Source organism: Balaenoptera ricei, chromosome 4, assembly GCF_028023285.1.
Source record: "Balaenoptera ricei isolate mBalRic1 chromosome 4, mBalRic1.hap2, whole genome shotgun sequence".
Classification (NCBI taxonomy): Eukaryota; Metazoa; Chordata; class Mammalia; order Artiodactyla; family Balaenopteridae; genus Balaenoptera; species Balaenoptera ricei.
The window spans coordinates 85700649-85719346 of NC_082642.1; positions in this window are offsets into that span (position 1 = coordinate 85700649).

Below are 18698 nucleotides of genomic sequence, written 5' to 3' on the forward strand. Positions count from 1 at the left end.
AGGGAAAAAGGGGAGCAGGGTTCACCACTAAGGGAGGACATATGTAGAGTTTGAAGGTCTCCAGGTAATTCTGAAAAGCCATTCTTCCCCTTTCTCTGGAATAACAGATCCAGGGGCCAGTCTTGTTAGTGCAACCCTCACTAACTAGGAGAACCTGGGCAAGCCATTTAATTGCTCTGAAGCTCAGTTTACTTAAGTATAAACTAGAGAAAGTATACCCATATTGTTTTGAAAATCAAACATGATAATGAACAAGCATAGATGCACTTTGTAAACTGTGAAATACCCCATACCCAGAAATAAACAGGTTATCACTCTTCTCTACCACGTGAAGACCCAGACACACACACATGGTTGAAGAGGTCAAGGCTTCGTTGTTTCTTTGGGCAGCCTGCCTCGTCAACCTAAGGGGCTGGCAGGTGAGCAAGTCAGTAGCATCTCCTCTCACAGACACAGAGGGGCGACCAAATGTCCTTCTGGATTGCAATGCTTGCAATATATATGTAATATATGAGAAATACAACCAATTTATATTTCATACCTAGCTTACCCCTCCCGCCTTTCCTCTCTAGCTGTTTTCATCTGCATAATCAAAGTGTCACTCATAATTCAATTCAATCAAACGAACACGGACTGTGTAACAACTGTGTGCCAGGTCCCCTGCTAGAGCTGTAGGGTATAAAGAGAGAAACAACATAGTCCTTGCACCTAGCTTGTTCACATTCTAACAGGGAGGAGAGACATGAGAATAAGCACTGTTTACAGGCAAAAGGCAAGTAAGTACTAAATGGACGAGGAGAGGACCAAGGGAGGTATTATCTTTTTTTACTGAGGAGACAAAAGAAACAATTTCAACAAGTCCAATATGGTTTTTGTAAATAGCTCTGGATCAAATTTCTGATTGGGGTGGGGATTAAAATGTTTGCTCAAATTACATTCTGATACTTGGTAGCTGAATACAGTGTCAGGTGCTACTAATACTGATTTGGGTATGATGTCACAAGATCAACTTAATGCCTTCAAATTTCCTCTAAACATTAGGCCCTAAAATTGTTGTTGTCCTTTTGTTTTGTGCAAAGGGAACTGGTGTCTGTTTTGTATTGTTTTTTTATCCAGTTGCATTGGTGCTTCAGAGAGAAAGCCTGACTCCTTATGAATGTGGGAAGCCAGACCTCCATTGTGTTCTTTCCTGTATTTGCCCCAGCGTAGAATGCTGGCCTCGTTAGGTATGTGGAACATAAATGGGTCACTCCTGGAGCAGACTCAGCCCGAGCATGTGAAGCTGCAAGAAAAGTAGAGAAGGGAAGTGATGTCTGATAACCCTGTCTCCCTCCCCACTGTCATTAGCTCTGGAGGTTTTTCAGGGTACATCAGACCCTCTTTAACAGTCACTTAACGGGAGGTTGAGAAAAATCATGACTAGCTGCCAAAACGGCATGTTTGCAAATGTAATTATTTTATGGACTTCAAAATGCATGTTCAAGAGTGTATAATCAGTTTTAAGACTGGGTTATCATAGCACTAGACAGAAGGCTAATTAAATATGAAAAGACACTGTGTTTTCAGCTGGATCAGAATGGCATTGAGGCTAAGTGATTTTAGCTCCTTTTTTCCATACCTTCTCTAGAGTTGACAGAAAAAATTAGTGGAATGCACTGATGATCTTTACAGAAATATATATAGAACATACATCCCCTTGTCAAATGTAGAATACTCTCTATTTTCAAGAACAAATTCTCATATTAAACTAAATCAAGAATTAATAAAATTCCTACTAAAATGTGGCTGATATATGCACAAAGACAGTTTAGTCCTGTCTCTTACTAGTATGAGCATGGAAACCACCTAATTTAAATGAATATATAAATATTCATTTACAAATATTAATTCACATGGGCCATCTATGTACCCATAGTTTGGTGAGTATATGTTGAAAATTGTCCCTCTCCCATCAATGTTACAGAAAAGCTGAACAAGTGCAGAATAGGAATTTTTGAAGAGGAGGAGAGGGAGGAGGAGGGGGAAGAGGAAGGGCTTCATTTATTAGGTGCATTTATATTTTTCCCACTTATGAACAGAAATAACAAACTTATTTCAATACAGTAGATCTCAATTTTTCTCTTTGAAGTTTAAAAAATCATTTCCCACTACAAAATAATTATAGGGTACTTTCTTTTTTAAAGAGGGTACTGGAAAAAAAATAACTCTGTAACAGTAGAAAGCTGGTTTTAGGCAGTTCCATTGATTATAAATTATATACATATACATTTATCATCATTATATAAAGTTAATTTATTTTATGATTAGGTGATATATTCACATAGTTTAAAATTCAAAAGGAACAAGAGACCTTTTTAAAAGTCTCCATTCCCCTGTCCTCCAGCCAATAGTACCCCCCCATGGGAAAACCATTTTGTCATGTGTTAATGGACTCCTTCAGAGATATTTTATGAATCTATTAGTAAAAAGCAAATAGGCTGAAGACTACACTCACAATCCTGTACCTTTATTTTGCCTACTTAACAGGATAGCTTAGAGGTTATTCCATATAGCAAATAAAATGCTCTCTTGTGTTTCAGATACATGGGATTCCATTTTAAGGATGTGGTGTCATTTATTTAACTATTTATCCAATCTTTTGCCCTTATAGATGATGCTCTGATGAATTATTTTATATATTCATCTTTCACACATCCAAGTATATCTGCGATAAATTCCTAGAAATAGAATTGCTGGATCAAGATATGTGTATTTGTAATTTTAACTGATATTGCCAAATTGCCCTCAATAAAGGTTATATCAATTTATTCTCATACCAGCATTATACGAGGTCTGTTTCCTCTGCAGTTCAGTCAGTAGAGTGTGTTATACAACTTTCTTATCTTTGCAAACTTGAGAGTTTAAAAATGGTATATCAGTGTTTAATTTTTAATTTTCAACTTGCCTTTTTCTTACTGTGAGATTGAGCATATTTCCAAAAGTTTACAAACCATTTGAATTTTCTTTGAAATAAAAGTCTGTATTAGAAATAAAAATGGGAAGCTAATAAATTCAGTTTCTTTTAATATCTTCTTAAAAGGTGATAAGAAACATTAGTGGCAATCACTAATGTTTTCCATAGAAGAATATAGATTCTATGTTTTTTCTTGGAGCCTGAATGAATATAGATCTCTATTCTCTGAAAACATATTCTTTTTAAAAGCTGTATTTTTGCAAGCACTTTGTTAACATGTGTGGGCATCTAGATTATTGAAAATAATCATATTAAAAGAGAAAGGGAAAGTGAACAAAAAACTGAGAGTAAATAATGGACAAATAATTATTAAGTATTATATGTTTCTAAGCTTTAGAAGTCTAATGTCATGAATTGCAATTTTTCACAGGATCTTATGTTAAAAGGGTTAAAGATAGATTAACAGATTGATGGATAGCTTGGTGGATGAGATTAGATAAATTAGATTAGATTCGATAGATGAACTAGTCTACTGTTTTACGTGCATTCTGTAGAGTTTTCTTTCCCAGGATCACCCTTTTCTCTGACGTGGTTGCAATGAGTCAGGTTTGCAAAATTTTCTATGGTGCTACAAGGGCTGCCATTTTTAAGGCAAATTAAGATTCTCTGAGAATAAGTAAATGATTACATTCTTCAGAACATGACCCAGTAGAATGATTGGAGTTCTCAATTCTACTCACCAATATATATATCAATCTTTTCCAAGTAACCAGCATGTTATTTATTTCATGCTTGCATCAATGATTACTTACCCAAGAAGTTAATTATCTGTTGCCAAAATGAATAGTAAATATTTCTCAACACTTTATTTCTATTCTTCAAGATCAAATCATATTCCTTAACTATAACCCCTAAAATTGATCATAGTTAAAACTTAAAAATTAATTACTCAGTTCAAAGAATCTCTAAGGAAAGTTTCAATTGGATATACGTTTGCAAAGTCAATCTCTCTCAGAAATGGACTAGTTGTAGGCATTCTGGATGTGAATTAAGCATCAACAGAAATTAGTCATGATTGGAATAGTAAGTTCAAGTTAAACATTTTTAATATATATATGTATATAACATTTTAAAAATAGAAAGTATCTCATGATCATTATGGAAGAGTTTTAAAATGCAGAAGAGTGTGAAGATGGGTAGTATTACTACTACTCAGATAAAACTACTATTTAATATCAACTAAAATTTATGTGCTGGTATACTCCAATAAAAATTTAAAAAAAAAGAAGAGCTTTAGTCTTTTTTTTAAAAAAAGAATGAATAGGTACTATTATATCCCCACTGCACAGATAACAGGTCCACAGAGAGGATTAGCAATTTACCCAGGATCACACAGCTAGTAAGTACAGGAGTCAGGTATATATGTAGCTATGGAGTTTGTGATACAAAAAACAACATATTAACTTATATTTTTTACTTAACATTATGTGACAGGCATTTTTTTCCAATTACATATTTTGGGGAAATACAATTTCAATGAAGGGTGTAAAACAGACGTTTACTACATGAGCTATTTTTAGTTTCATTGCTATCACAATACTATACACTATAGTGGTAATATTTATAGATAAATATAAATTTATATTTCTGAATATTTTCCTAGGACAATTTCATAGGTGTGAAATTAAAGGGTAAAAAGATATTAATATGGAAAGTTACTTTCAAAAGTATAGCAACTTATACTCCCAGAAGTACAGTATAGAAAAGTGTCTACTCTATCATCATCAACACTGGAGTAACAAAAAGATCTTTTTGTCCATTTTGACGAAAAAAGTACTAACAGTTTTAACTTGCTTATTTTAACTTGCTTATTAATTTATTCAACTTAAACTTGTGTGAGGCGACTGTAAATTCACATGCAGTTGTAAGAAAATACAGAAGGTTCCCATGAACGCTTTACCCAATTTTCCCCAACGGTAACTTTTTCCAAAATTTTATAACAACCAGAATACTGATACTTATACAACCCATGGATCTCCTAAGTCTGAGTTGTACTTGTTTGTGTGTATTTATTTCTATATAATTTTATAACACGTAGAGGTTCATGTGTCCCCCACAACAATCAAAATACTCAATAGTTTTATCACCACCAGAATCTCTCATGTTGTCCTTTTATAACCACACCCACCTCCCTTCTGCCCACCCCACCTCTCCATCTTTAACCCCTAGAAATCACTAATTTGGTCTCCACTTCTAAAACGTTATATGGGCTTCCCTGGTGGCGCAGCGGTTGAGAATCTGCCTGCCAATGCAGGGGACACGGGTTCGAGCCCTGGTCTGGGAAGATCCCACATGCCACGGAGCAACTAGGCCCGTGAGCCACAATTGCTGAGCCTGCGCTCTGGAGCCTGTGCTCCGCAACAAGAGAGGCTGCGATAGTGAGAGGCCCGCACACCGCGATGAAGAGTGGCCCCCACTTGCCGCAACTAGAGAAAGCCCTCGCACAGAAATGAAGACCCAACACAGCCATAAATAAATAAATAAATAAATAAAATGTTATATAAACAAATAATTTTTTCACTCAGCCTAATTCCCTGGAGATTCACCCAGATTGTTGCATGTATCCATAGTTTGCTCTCTTTTATTTCTGAGTAGTATTTCACAGTATGGATGTACCCCAGTTGGTTAAGTCATTCACCTGTTAAGGGACATCTGAGCTCTTTCCAGTTTTTGGCTATTACAGATAAAACCACTAAGAGCAATCATGTACGGGTTTTTATATGAACACAGTTTTCATTTCTCTGGAATAAAACGTACGAGTACAACTGCGAGGTGTATGGCTCAATGTTTAGTCTTAAAAAGCTGCCAGACTGGCTTCCAGAGTGACTGTGCAATATTTTTATTTCCACCAGCAATGTATGAATGATTCAGTTTTTTTCACATCTTTGCCAGCATTTGGTATTGTCACTATTTTTTTGATTTTGGCCATCCTGGTAGGTGTAGAGGATATTTTTATTGGCCATTGAACACAGAGCTAAGAACCAGATATTGAGATTGTCTGCCACGAGTTTTCTGTTTGATCCTGAGTGAGTCATTTCCTCTCTGGCATATAGTTTCCCTATATATAAACTAGAATACGCCAAACTGTCCTTTCAATTTTAACTTTCTATGAATCTAGGATAAAATCAGACTTTTATGGCTGATTATGAAGGTTGAGAACCTAAGAAGAGTCTGTAAATTATTCTTCTAACAGAAAAAAAATTAATTCTCTTACTGAATAGGAAGTTATCTTTCTTTAGAACCTGGTAACATGTGAGCCCTAGGATATATTATTTTCCCCCAAATAACCCACTGCATAGAGTAAGCTGATTTACTTCCTCTAAGATGAACTCCAAGAAAGTCTCCCCTTTGACCCACCTGGCAGTAGAAATCACCTAACCTCCACGACGACTTTATGAAGACTCTTTTTCTCTAAAGAATTTGAAATTCTAGGTAGATGTTATTAATTAAGTTTCAGAAATGCCTCATGGCATAGAAAAGGGACACCAACAATTTCAAGAAAGCCAAACACTGCCTCTGCAAAAATGGGCTCAGGGTCAGATGAAACCAGATTTCATGTTAGACCTGCGATGGTTTGTGTTGATGCTGGAGCTGAGAAGGTGATTAAAAACTAGCTTTCCTGCATCCTAGCTTTTCCTTGGCTCCTAGACTTCAAGTGTCACTTGGAAATAACGTGCCAATGAACTTCTTTATTGAATCTTTGAGCATCACCCCAGTCCATGAACACAAAGAGGTACAAAGGCAAATGATGGAGAGGGAAAATAATAAAAACAGAATAATAAAAAAACCCAGTGGCTAATCTTACATAGTCTTCTGTAGGTTCCTTTCTTAGGATCACATGATGCACTGTTACAGGCACAGACTTCTGGAATCCACCGCTGACTGTTTGAAGCACAATCTTAGAGGGTAGAATCTAGGAGCATGTACCTTGAACAAGCTCTCCAGGTGATTCTCACTAGCAACCCAGTGTCATCCCATGGTCTAGAATCTGGGAACTACTAATGTAGAGCAACACTTTCTTTTTGTAGACAGAGAACTCAGGGCTAGAAAGAATTTTTCCCCAATAAGTCAAAGTCATGCATTCAATAACTAACAAAGACTGAACCAGAACTCTGTTACCCTTTATGTGTGCACTTAACCCTTTGTGACACGTGGTCCTAACCAAAAAAATCCACTTTTTTTTTTTTTTTTAATCAGGAAACTGAGGCCCAGCCTGGTTCTAAACTTCATCCTTCATCCATCCCACAGCTGAGGCTAGGGCTATGTTTCACACCTGTGGGCTAATTTCCAATCCTTGTTTTCCTTCAAAATTTTGTCTCAGTATTTTGAAACAATATACTCAACTGGCCCCAGTCCTGATTCTGCAGTTCATAAATATCAAGTCCTTCTTGTTAGCATCCATTCCTTATTTTATTCACCACCCCCCCACCCCGCTTCCCAAACTATGGCCAACTCTTTTTGCCTCTGTTCTCACAACAGGGATGTTTTTCTGCTAACCTGCCTCATAATTCCAACATCCCCTGTCCATTTGCTGACCTTAATTTTTTTTCAGTTCCCCTTTCATAGAGAAAAGTCTTATTCTTAAAACTCAGGCCAGTGGCTAAGCCCTATTATTCTCATGACAACTGTCAGATGTTTGAAACTGGCCCACCCCAGATCACCCTTCATTACATTTCGCCCAATTGGGATATAATGCTACTTCATCCAATGTCTCACTCCTGGCTTCCCATGACAACTGCTTAACTATAACTGAAAATCTTGCTAACATCATTTTTTCACCAGATTGAGCCCCTATCTGCACCCAAAGCTGGATAATTTTCCCAAACCCTTGTACCACACCAGTCAACAAGTCTAGCACCAGGATTTTTCAGTCTACTCATTTCTGCACATCTTGCTGAAAGTAAGTGGCCTCGTCTAGCTAATCTTGAGCTCTGACAAATATCATGTCACTTCCCACCCTCTTCTGTAATTGCCTATATTCCCTACTAGACATAGCACAATGAAGGCAGGGGGCAGAGTCCATTATGTTTACCACTGTATTCCTAGATGTAAGGCAACGGAACAGAAACCAGGAGACTCAAGAGGGAGCAAAAGATTTTTCAATAAATGATGGAATGTAAACCTAGAAGAATTCTTTGAACATTTGCAACGTGGTCAGGGGCCGGAGGGAGCACTGCCTGGGGTCTTCCCATGTCAGCGGGAGTTGGGGACAGGAACTCATCAGCAAGTAGAATCTTAAAATTCCAGGAGTCCACCAGCAACACCTATTCCTTTTATTCACTTGGTAAATCACTGAACAGCTCTATTTCAGTTTCTGTGTTACAAAAGAACACAACTCATAGTTCTCTCAGGAGAGCCATGAAAACAAATTAGCCAAAATGTACCAAATCATCTGAAAAAGAACTGAGCTAAATAGCTTTACACATACATTTTCTCCTGGAACTGCAGATTACACTCACTAGATGGTACATGGAGTTCCTTTACCACCATCTAATCCAGATCAGAAAGGAATGAGAAGGTGTGTTTTACTAGGAAAAAGTGAGTAGTAATTGAAAAGCTGAGCACAAAATTCAAACACCCACTTAGAGTTTTATTTTAACTGATGTATGTATTTTACTCATTAAACCACCACATAACAATTCTGCTTATCTGTGGGGAAAAAGAAATGATTCTGACTAAATGAAAAACACAGCCAGAGAGTACAAATGCATTAACCATTCCATTTTGGCCAGAACACTCATTTTTCCCCCAGTAAGTACATATCTGTAAAATTCTGTTGCCATTAAGTTTCAAATGGCAAGAAGGCAAAATTCTCCTGTGAGATAGCAGGCATAACGTGCCTCAAGCTTTCCTGGACACGCAGTGAGTGCTCGGCAACTTGGAGATATTTCACAGCCCTAGAAAATCGGTATTTAAATTTGCAAATACTTGTAGAGCACTTTACAATTGACAAATCTCTTCTTAATTCTATTCTGGTTCATTGACACCAGAACTCTGAGAGGTAAGCAGCATCGTCCTGATTGTACAATGAAGGAAGTTAAGGTTTGAAAGTGTATTTGTTTCCTAGGGCTGCCATAACAAAGTACCACAAACTGGGTGGCTTAAAACAACAGAAATGTATTCTCTTACAGTTTTGGAGGCCCAAAGCCTGAAACCAAGGTGTCGCTATGGTTGGTTCCTTCTGGAGGTTCTGAGGGAGAATCTGTTCAGTGCCTCTCTCCTAGCCTCTTGTGGTTGCCAGAAATTCTTGGTGTTCCTTGCCTCACAGATGCATCACTCCAATCTCTGCCTTTGTCTTCACATGGTGTTTTCCTCTCTGTCCTCTCCTCTTCTTATAAGGACACCAGTCATTGGATTTAAGGCCAACTCTAATCTAGGATGACTTCATCTTAACTTAATTACCTCTACAAAGAGCCTATTTCCAAGTAAGCTCACATTCTGAGTTTCTGGACAGACATGAATTTTGGGGAGACACCATACAACCCACGACAGAAGGTTTAAATGATTTCCCAAAATCATACAGCTAACAGGCTGTGAAGCTGCAACCCAAACAAAGGTCTATAGAGCCCACATTCAAATCACATCCTTTTTTCATTAGGTTATGCTGCCCAGGTCACACTAGTCTGGATGTGCAGCTGTAGCACTAGAGTCATTCTGTATCACCCTGCAAAGAGACCTTGCTTCATTCGACTTGTTCTCAACGACAATAATCAACACAGAATTAAATACCTGTGCAGTACCCTGCAAAGCCTACAGCAGAAAGCTCATGATACTCGATTCACACCTGACCATCACTCCCAATAATCGCTCTCGCATCTCAGCATCTCTTCATGTACCTTTATGTTCAAACAAGGTGAGTTACCCAACTTCCCCATCCTCTCCTCTTCTGCCTTTTCATAGGTTTATATCCTTATTTATTCTCCTGGAATGAAATGTCTTTCCCCTCAGTCCATATCTGCATGCTCAAAACCTGTTTAACTCCAAAATCATTCCGAAAAGCCCACGCCAGATATAAATTTCTCTATGCCTTCATTTCCCAAGCACTGCCTCTTTGCTTTAAGATGGTATTAACCAAAATCTAATTTAAAAATAATTTCCTTCCTTCCTCTTTTTTATATAAAGTACTTGCACATATACATGTATGCATACACAAATATGCACACACATGAACATATGTACATATATGCATGTGCACATACACACACACACACACACCCCTAGCTCCAAAAGTAGATGCCAAACTCTTAGAAAGGAGGGCTCACATCTACTTCGCAGAGTGGATATAGCAGTACACTCTACCAGGAAGGTGTTCAATAAATCATTGATAAATGAGTAAATGTCTATGTATATATAATTGTGAGAGATTAAAAATGACTGTAAGTATAAGCTCATACTTAATAAGTAATGAGAATTGTTATAAAAATACCATGACCTATTACTACAATCACAAAATAACTGGAAAATTCCTACAATTTAAAATAATCAGAGTTATAACATGATTTTAGGATCTGTTCAAATCACTCACTCTGTCCAAACCTCTGTTTCAGTGTTCAGAATGTTAAATTATTTTCAAGTACCTCCAGACTCTTATCTCTTCTCCCCTCAGGCAAGCCTGGCTATGTTTAAGAATATCTCTGTCAAAATCATTAAAATCCCCCCAGATTTTGATGTTAAATTTGATGGTATATATGTCATATAGCGTTACCACTTTACTTAAGTACAACCTAGTAGAGGCCTGTTGATTTTGCAACGCTACTTTACCAACCTTAATAACTTGGCATTGAATCCCCTAGGTATACCAGGACCTAGCAGTGCTTGACCTTAATAAATTTTTATAATGATTGTGACTTGGCCTGAGGTTGTGTATACACTAAGCCAGGAACAAAAGAGAACAATCCGTTATTTGATATCATTTCAGCCAATAAATTGATTCTTTAACATCTCAGCGGCACATTTTTTTCTTTCTGTTCTTTTTTATGTGGGGGCCATTACCTTAGGGCTACAGTGATGATGCTGAACTTCCATGAGAAACTGTGGATAAGATGTAGAACTGATTCTCTTTTAATCAATGGAATCATATAATCTCATGATAAGACTTTAAAGATCATCTGGTCAGCACTCTTAATTGAAGATGTCTATATCATAGTACATTATACGTTGTGTCCCTACCTTGGAGATAGCAAACAGGTTTTTCTCTCTTGACAAATGCTACCAATTGACATTTTTTGCTCTACCTACAGCAATGCATTAAAGACGATTCTGAGACTACGCCTGGGATCTGGAGGGTAAATGGCACATATATACTCCAATAAATATTTATAAAATCTAAATCCATGACATACTTAGGACCTTAATTCTCAAATACATTTATGTACAGAAAATCACTTTATAACATATGTTATATGACTACGAAGATACCATACTAATATTACCACTAGTAGACTAGAAATTCCTAGATTGTTAGTTCTGAATTTTTGGATATTTTGACATAGCTGCCCTATGGTAGCCACTAGCCACCCATGGCTACTTAAATTTAAATTAGTTGAATTTAAAATTTGAAGTTCATTTCTTCAGTCTCACTTCAAGTCCCACATTCCAAGTGTTCAATCAGCCACACCCAGCCAGTGGCTACTGTGTTGGATGGTGCAGATGCAGAACACTTCTGTCACTGCAGAAAGTTCTATTGGACAGCACTGCACAGTTTTCACCAACCAAAATGAAACATCATCATTTCATGACGTTGAAATCCGCACAAGTTAACCCTTAACAAATGGGTTCATAAATTTCTTCCAAGGTGGCAGGCACTTCTTCTCTCCTTCACGAGTCAGCGATATAGTAGGGGCTGGTCTCCTGCAAACAAGTGTGGGTGCATGTGAGTGTGTCAGAGTCGGGGTGGGGAGGGGTAAAGAGTCATAGCTATTGGCCGCTCTGCCTGCTGAGTCCTTCTCTGCTATCAGGTGACTTAGCCACGCTGATCAGCAGACATGACTTCAGGGAACTGCACCCTAATGACTCAGGCATCCAGGAGAAGAAGAGAGATGTTATCAGAGAGGTCTGTTCTAAAATTCTGCAGTGGTAGAATCCTCAACTGAAAGCACAAATGGAAACTAGGATATTCAGGGTGGCCAGGGTGTTTGGAAAGGCAGAGAGCGGAGAAGGGCGACGGCAGTGAGAGTGTACTGAGGAGGGAGGTGGCAGGAAATCAAAGACCAACTGGGCTGCACAGAATTACCTGGCAAACCACCTTTAGCCTGATTATCACGGCCCCACTGTGGATGACTGAAAGAACAGCTGATAAAGAGATGTTTCTTTTATTCTTCTTTTTATGACTTCTCTCTCCTGCTCCTATTCCTTTGGCTAAGGCAATGGAAATCTTGCTGAATGCTGACAATGCTTTTGGCTGGTGTCATAATGACACTTCAGTGGTGCCAAGTTCCTCTTGCCCTCTTCTCAGGACTCCCATAATAGCCATGCTCTGCACCTCTCCTTTGGCCACCAATGCACGGGCTGCCTGGCATTTCTCTTAACCCTTTCACTCTTGTGTCCTTTCAGCCTAAATACAACTGTAGGCTGTGGGAGGACAGGACTGTGTCACACTGGTCTTTCTGGCCAATGTGACAGGTTTTGACATAGTACCCCCAAACCACTGGAGCCAAAATGGCATTGCCATTGCATGGGGGGCTCTGGAGTCCGCCTAGGCTTAAATTTCACCTCTGCTACTTGCTAGCCATGTCTTTCTTTCAGAGAGAGACAGAACTACCTGCTCTAAGCCTCTGTTCCTCCTCTGTTAAACGGGGATAGTATTTTGGTTTGGCCAAAAAGTTCGTTCGGGTTTTTCTGTAGTTAACGTAATTACGGAAAAACCTGAACGAAATTTTTGGTCAACCCAATAGTAGCTCCAAGTTATGGTTAAGTTTAAAAGAGATAATAAAAGTAAAGCTCCTAAGCTCTTAGCACAGTCTTCAACACAAGGTAAATACTCATAATGATCACTGCTGGTGATTAAATAAATACTGAGTAAATCCAACTCCTTGAATTTTCCCTGTGCCTGATGATATAGATATTTTAGAACTAAGAGAGACCTTACACTTTTTCTTGCACAACCTCCATATTTTACATATGAACAAACTGAGAGGTACACAGAGAATGGCACGTCCTTGCCCAAGTTCACGAGCCAGGCAGTAGCAGAGCAGGGATCCTCAGCGGCAGATTCTCCATTTCATCCGCTGCCTCTCTGAGATCCTTCGGGTGTATGGAGTACACCATAGGCATTGTAAGGGGGAAACGTGTCAGGTGAAGGATTCTCTTTATTGTACAAATAACTCAACATGTAAGACCTACAAATAGTAGCAGACAGGGTCACGCCCCTGTCACAGAGTCAGTGAATACATCTTCCCGAATGACAATGACTACACCTTGCGAAGCCTGGCTTTCAAATAGGTAACTTCAAGTGTCACACAAAATATTAAGGATGGAGTCATTTTTCAAGTGAGAGGACCCAGGATTGAGTGTTATCACATCAACACCGTTCAACATACATTTCTGAGCACTTACTTTAAAAAATTTTTTTGTTTACTAAATAACATGTTTGCACTGGCAATCAGACATTATTTCTGCCTTATTATATATATGTGTGTGTGTGTGTGCATATAAATACATATACATATATATGTACACACACACACACACACACACACACACTGTATATATGTCTACAATTTTATTCTGTATAGCAATCGAAAAGATGCAGGCTCAGCTCTTAACAGTTGTTCCTGAAATTATTTGTGGGTCAGAACTATGAGGTTTCCATAGAGGAAAGAGAAATAGGCATTGGAACTAGCATTTAAAAACCTCCACCTTGTGAAATGGAAAGTGCTAATATTGCACAAATGATTAAGCTTCATTCTCCTCTGTGCCTTCACTCACTCCCCAGGACAGTATGGACTTCAGCAGGCATATTACAGCTCTTTCCCACCTGAGCCACACCTACAGGACTTTAAAGGAGTCCAGACACCCTGGAAGTGAAAATTTGACTACACTAAATACTCAAGAGGGGATAAGGTATTGAGAAAACTTAAGGCAAGTAATTTGCCAAGCATTCCAGTAGCAGTTTCACAGAGTGTACGCCTTTCAAATGCTGTTTATTTATTTATTGAATATTTTATTTAACAGAGATTTTATAGTGCTTAAGCCTCAAGAATTAAAGTTGCCTTTGGTCCCAGAGCCTACGATTGAAATCTTCAAAGACCATTTCTAATAGCTGTGTGTGTGTGCGTGCACACGCACGCACCCACACTCGTTGTTCAGTTTCATTTAAGATGCAGGATCATAGGATGCCAGAGCTGGAGGGGATCTTTTGTATCTCCGAGTGTCTTTGAAATTTTCTCCCAAGCAATGAAAAACTTCAGACGCAAATTTAAAAGGAACCTTAATACACATAATAATAAAAAGCAGTAAATGGGGTCTTTGGGCTTATAAATCCAGTATTTGTTGGAAAATACCTAACTGTTGGGAGAAACCCTGAAGCATCTGGTCTGAGCCTTAAACTCCAAGGGGCACAGTTTGAAAACCAATGGTACATTCCAATTTAATAAGGAGCCTGACACCCAGAAAGAGAAGAAACTTGCTAAGAGGGGAAGAGCTGAGTCTCTAAAGGAGCAGCTTGTCTCCAGCCCAGTGTTCTTTCTATTTTAACATGCCCACTGGCTTTCACATTTTTGTAAGTGGACATTAAATGGCACAACATCTAAAAATTGCAATATCTTCCCAGCTCATTTACATGTCATGGAAGAGGGACATAGGGTCTGTCTCCAAAGGCTCTTATCCAAACTACAATGCTGACCAACATAAAAGATCAATTACAACTATTAGTAAATTACTGGATATAACTTTTTTCTCCCTTTAGACACAGCCTTAGCACTGAGAAAATCATAAACAGATATGTTACTAAATCACTGATCTAATTGGAAAAAAGATTTTCTACTGATTCTGATCTCAGAGAGGCAGCAGTGAGCAGTGGTGTGAAGCGAGATCTTAGTTCCCCGCCCAGGAATTGAACCTAGGTAACCTGGATGAAAACCCTAGCCACCAGACCACCAGGGACTAAAGGCTAGAAGCAAAGTGCCCTTGGCTCTTGCCCCCACTGAAAAATGCATTTCTCAAGGAGGCAAAAACTGTAAAAACAGGCACAAAGTTTATTATTAGAGACACAGCACAACAACAAGTGGGAGAGCACACAGAGAAACAGTTTGTTAAGACAGAAGCAAGGCAGAGATGCACACCTGGAGAGAAAGGGTGTGGGCGTCCTCCCCAATGAGGAGGAGCACAGGAAAGAGGCGGTTAAGTCATCTATATAGAGCAGTTCTTCCTCCAGGTCTTTGTTTACCTTTGGCCAATTACCTGGTTTCTTTTCCCACACCTGACCTGCCCTAGGACCCTCCTCACCATGCGTGCGCAACTTTTTTCCAAGATGGATTCCAGCCCAGAGGCCTATGAGGGGGCCTTGGCATCACATATTATGAGGTGGTGCTCCCTCCTTTTTGACCCCCAAGGAGCCTTTCTGCACGTGTGCAGTGTCTCCCTTGCCCCAAGGATGAGAAACATATGACCTCTTGATCCTTTAGTCCAACAGGGTTTAGCCCCTCTCTGTTCCTGCCATGACTGTATCTTCAAGTGTCCTCAGGAGACAAAGCCTGGCTCCTTACCCAGTGTCTGTTGTTATTCCTATTTGGAAGTGCAAACAGGAGGCTGGCTGTAAATATCTAACCTGGAGCACACCTATCTCCTGTCTCAGGAAATGCAAAGAGGAGGCCAGTTGTAAGTGTCCGGCCTGAAGCCCCTGTTTTTCTCGCCCCAAGAAATATAAACAGGAGGCCAGTTGTAAATGCCTAGCCTGGAGCCCATCTATCTCCTGTCTCAATTCTTTTTCATTCTGATGGCCAGTGTTACTAATAAATACTAATAAACTGTATAAGCATCTAAGAGAGGGTGGCAGTGACTGTACACCTAATGACTCTGGGGCGAAGGAGGAGGCAAGACTGCATTAAAACGCGACCTGTAGCTTCATGCGCTCTGCAAACAAACTCAAATGTCAACTTGTTTCAAAATTACTGCCATTATATCCTAATGGCAAAACACCTACTGAGAAACACCTAGAGGAAATAATAAACAATAACAGCTCTTAGCAGTTGAATAATACATTTTATCCATGGATTTGAAGTTTCTTTGGAAGCATTCACTAACTAAATTTCACCACATGCCCACAAGGTAGGTATGAGTTCCATTTCATAGACGTGCTCATTTAGTATGAATTATAGCCCATGTTCGTGGGAGTATTGGACAGGAAAAATCCCACTGAAATAAAATGTTTTCAGGTTCACTAGGCAATGCAGTGATAACATGGAAGTACCCCAAGTGATAGCTAGGAAACATTGAAGAATTTAATGTACACCCAAAACATCTCAATTAATACAGAGAAACTTGAGAACCAAGAAAAACTGAGCCCATCAAGATGCAGAAATCAACCTGTAGTTATAAACGTGTTTAAAATATTAGAAGCCAAAAGCTTGCTGGGAGAAGGGCTTTCACAGGTGTATTTTACATATCACATATAAGTATAGACGGACCCCAATAGAGGGAGGTTATCCAGAACCATCAATCCACAAGATGTGAGAAAAGGAAAGCTCCTAGGAGACTGTAAATGCATCTGCCTTGTTTTACAGGAAGAGGAAGGAGGCTCAGAGTATAATGGTGGCACAGTCAGGCCAGTCCTGCATAGAAAATGTTAAACACTTGAGTAAGTAAATCAAAATTTTGGTTAGTAAAAGTTCATTTTTCTTGATAACAAATCTGTTCTAAACTAGTGGTTGGCAAACTATGGCCAACAGGCCAACTTTGTCCTGCAGCCCATATTTGTAGTTTTCACTTTTTCAAATAGTTGAAAAATAAAAGAATAATATTTTGTGATAAGTGAAAATCATGGGATTCAAATTTCAGCACTCAGAAAGTTCCATTAAAACACAGCTATGCTCATCTGCTTGTTCTTTGTCTATAGCAGCTTTCACGCTATAATCACAGAGTTAAGTAGTAGCAGCAGAGAGCATGTAATGCACTGAGCCTCAAATATTCACTCTCCAGGGCTTTACAGAAAAAGTTTACTGAGGGATGTGAAAACATACAGTACCGGCAATAAACTTAACAAAGTTTTACAACTTAATGGATTAAACATTCCCAGATTTGTTCAGAGAAAAAAAATGACACATTTTAGAGCTATGTTATACATTTGTGTCTGCAAATAGATTATCTTTTGTTTATAAACTAGAGATAATCAAATTCTGATTTATATCTTTATTTTATTTACACATCCATGAGTTTATCAAACTGCTTCATCGAAGATATCAAACATCTGAGAATTTTTCCTGACTTCTCAGCAATCACCACCCCCTTCCCAAACCATATTTTATACGGTTCTTTACTGTTTAAAACATTTTCACATCCATCATTCCATTAATCTCTCACAAAAATCATATGAGGTGTCCATGGAAAGAACTACTATTTTTACTTTACAGATGGGGAAACTGAGGCTCAGAGGATTCACGTGACTTTCCTAAGAGCACTGCACACTAAGCAAAAGATTTCTGCCCTGACCCAGAACCCAGAGGCTCCTGGGAAGGAACCACTCCATCTGAAGGTGCATAGTCACAGCTCAGATTGGAGAAGCCAAAGACATAATAAATGTGAGATTATAAAAACCCAAGTTTTAATTCTTTCCTATGCATGTTTGTCTCTGAAAGACTACCTTGGAAGGATTGGCCCTGTTTGGCTGGAGAGAAAGTTAAGGGGTACTTATAACTTTTTGTTTGAAATTTGTACCATGGGCATATATTACTTATTCAGAGAATAAGGTTTTTATATTTCCAAATTAATATAGGATAACCAAGCTGCAGCATGTCCTGCCAGTAAGAACTGCCTCTTTCTATCTGAGGAAAGATTTCATATGGTTCCAATTGTCCCCAAGGAAAAGAGAATTTCCAATTAAATGTTAATCTAAGGTCAGCGCAGCCCCTTCCATGAAGCCTGTTTTAGTGGGCCATTTACTTGTAGCTTAAAGAAAATGATGGAGGACATCACTGCTCTCTGTCACTATGCCAGCCCTGGCAGGCAACTGATGAGGGGCTTGAAGGAATGTCCTCATTAATCCATCTTGAGTGTTACTCTTTTTTCTTTCCTTTTAGTTCTTTTTATTACTAAATGCTAATGATTTACAGAAAGACCAGGTATCAGTTACATTGTCTTACTAGCAGCAAATTGCCTTGCAATATATTCACTATCATTATGTGTTTCTTTTTAAAAATGTTGCACAAGAGTTTTCTGCACATCGTTGGCAATCATGATTTTTTTAAAAATTCAGAATAGAGTTAAAATTATTAGGGCAATTCTTTACTCTTCAAATCTTCTGAAAATGTTGGGAATTCTCAAGAATAGATAGGTAGGTAGATAGATAGATAGATAGATAGATAGCTGATAGACAGGTAGACAGACAATCTCTAGCTAGCTGGAATGCATTTATTGATGCTGGAATGCTGGAGAATCATAAAATTACAAACATTACGACTGAATGTACTACTACAGATCATCTAGTCCAATCGCCTTAATCAGTGAGGAAACTGCCACCAAAGATGATTTT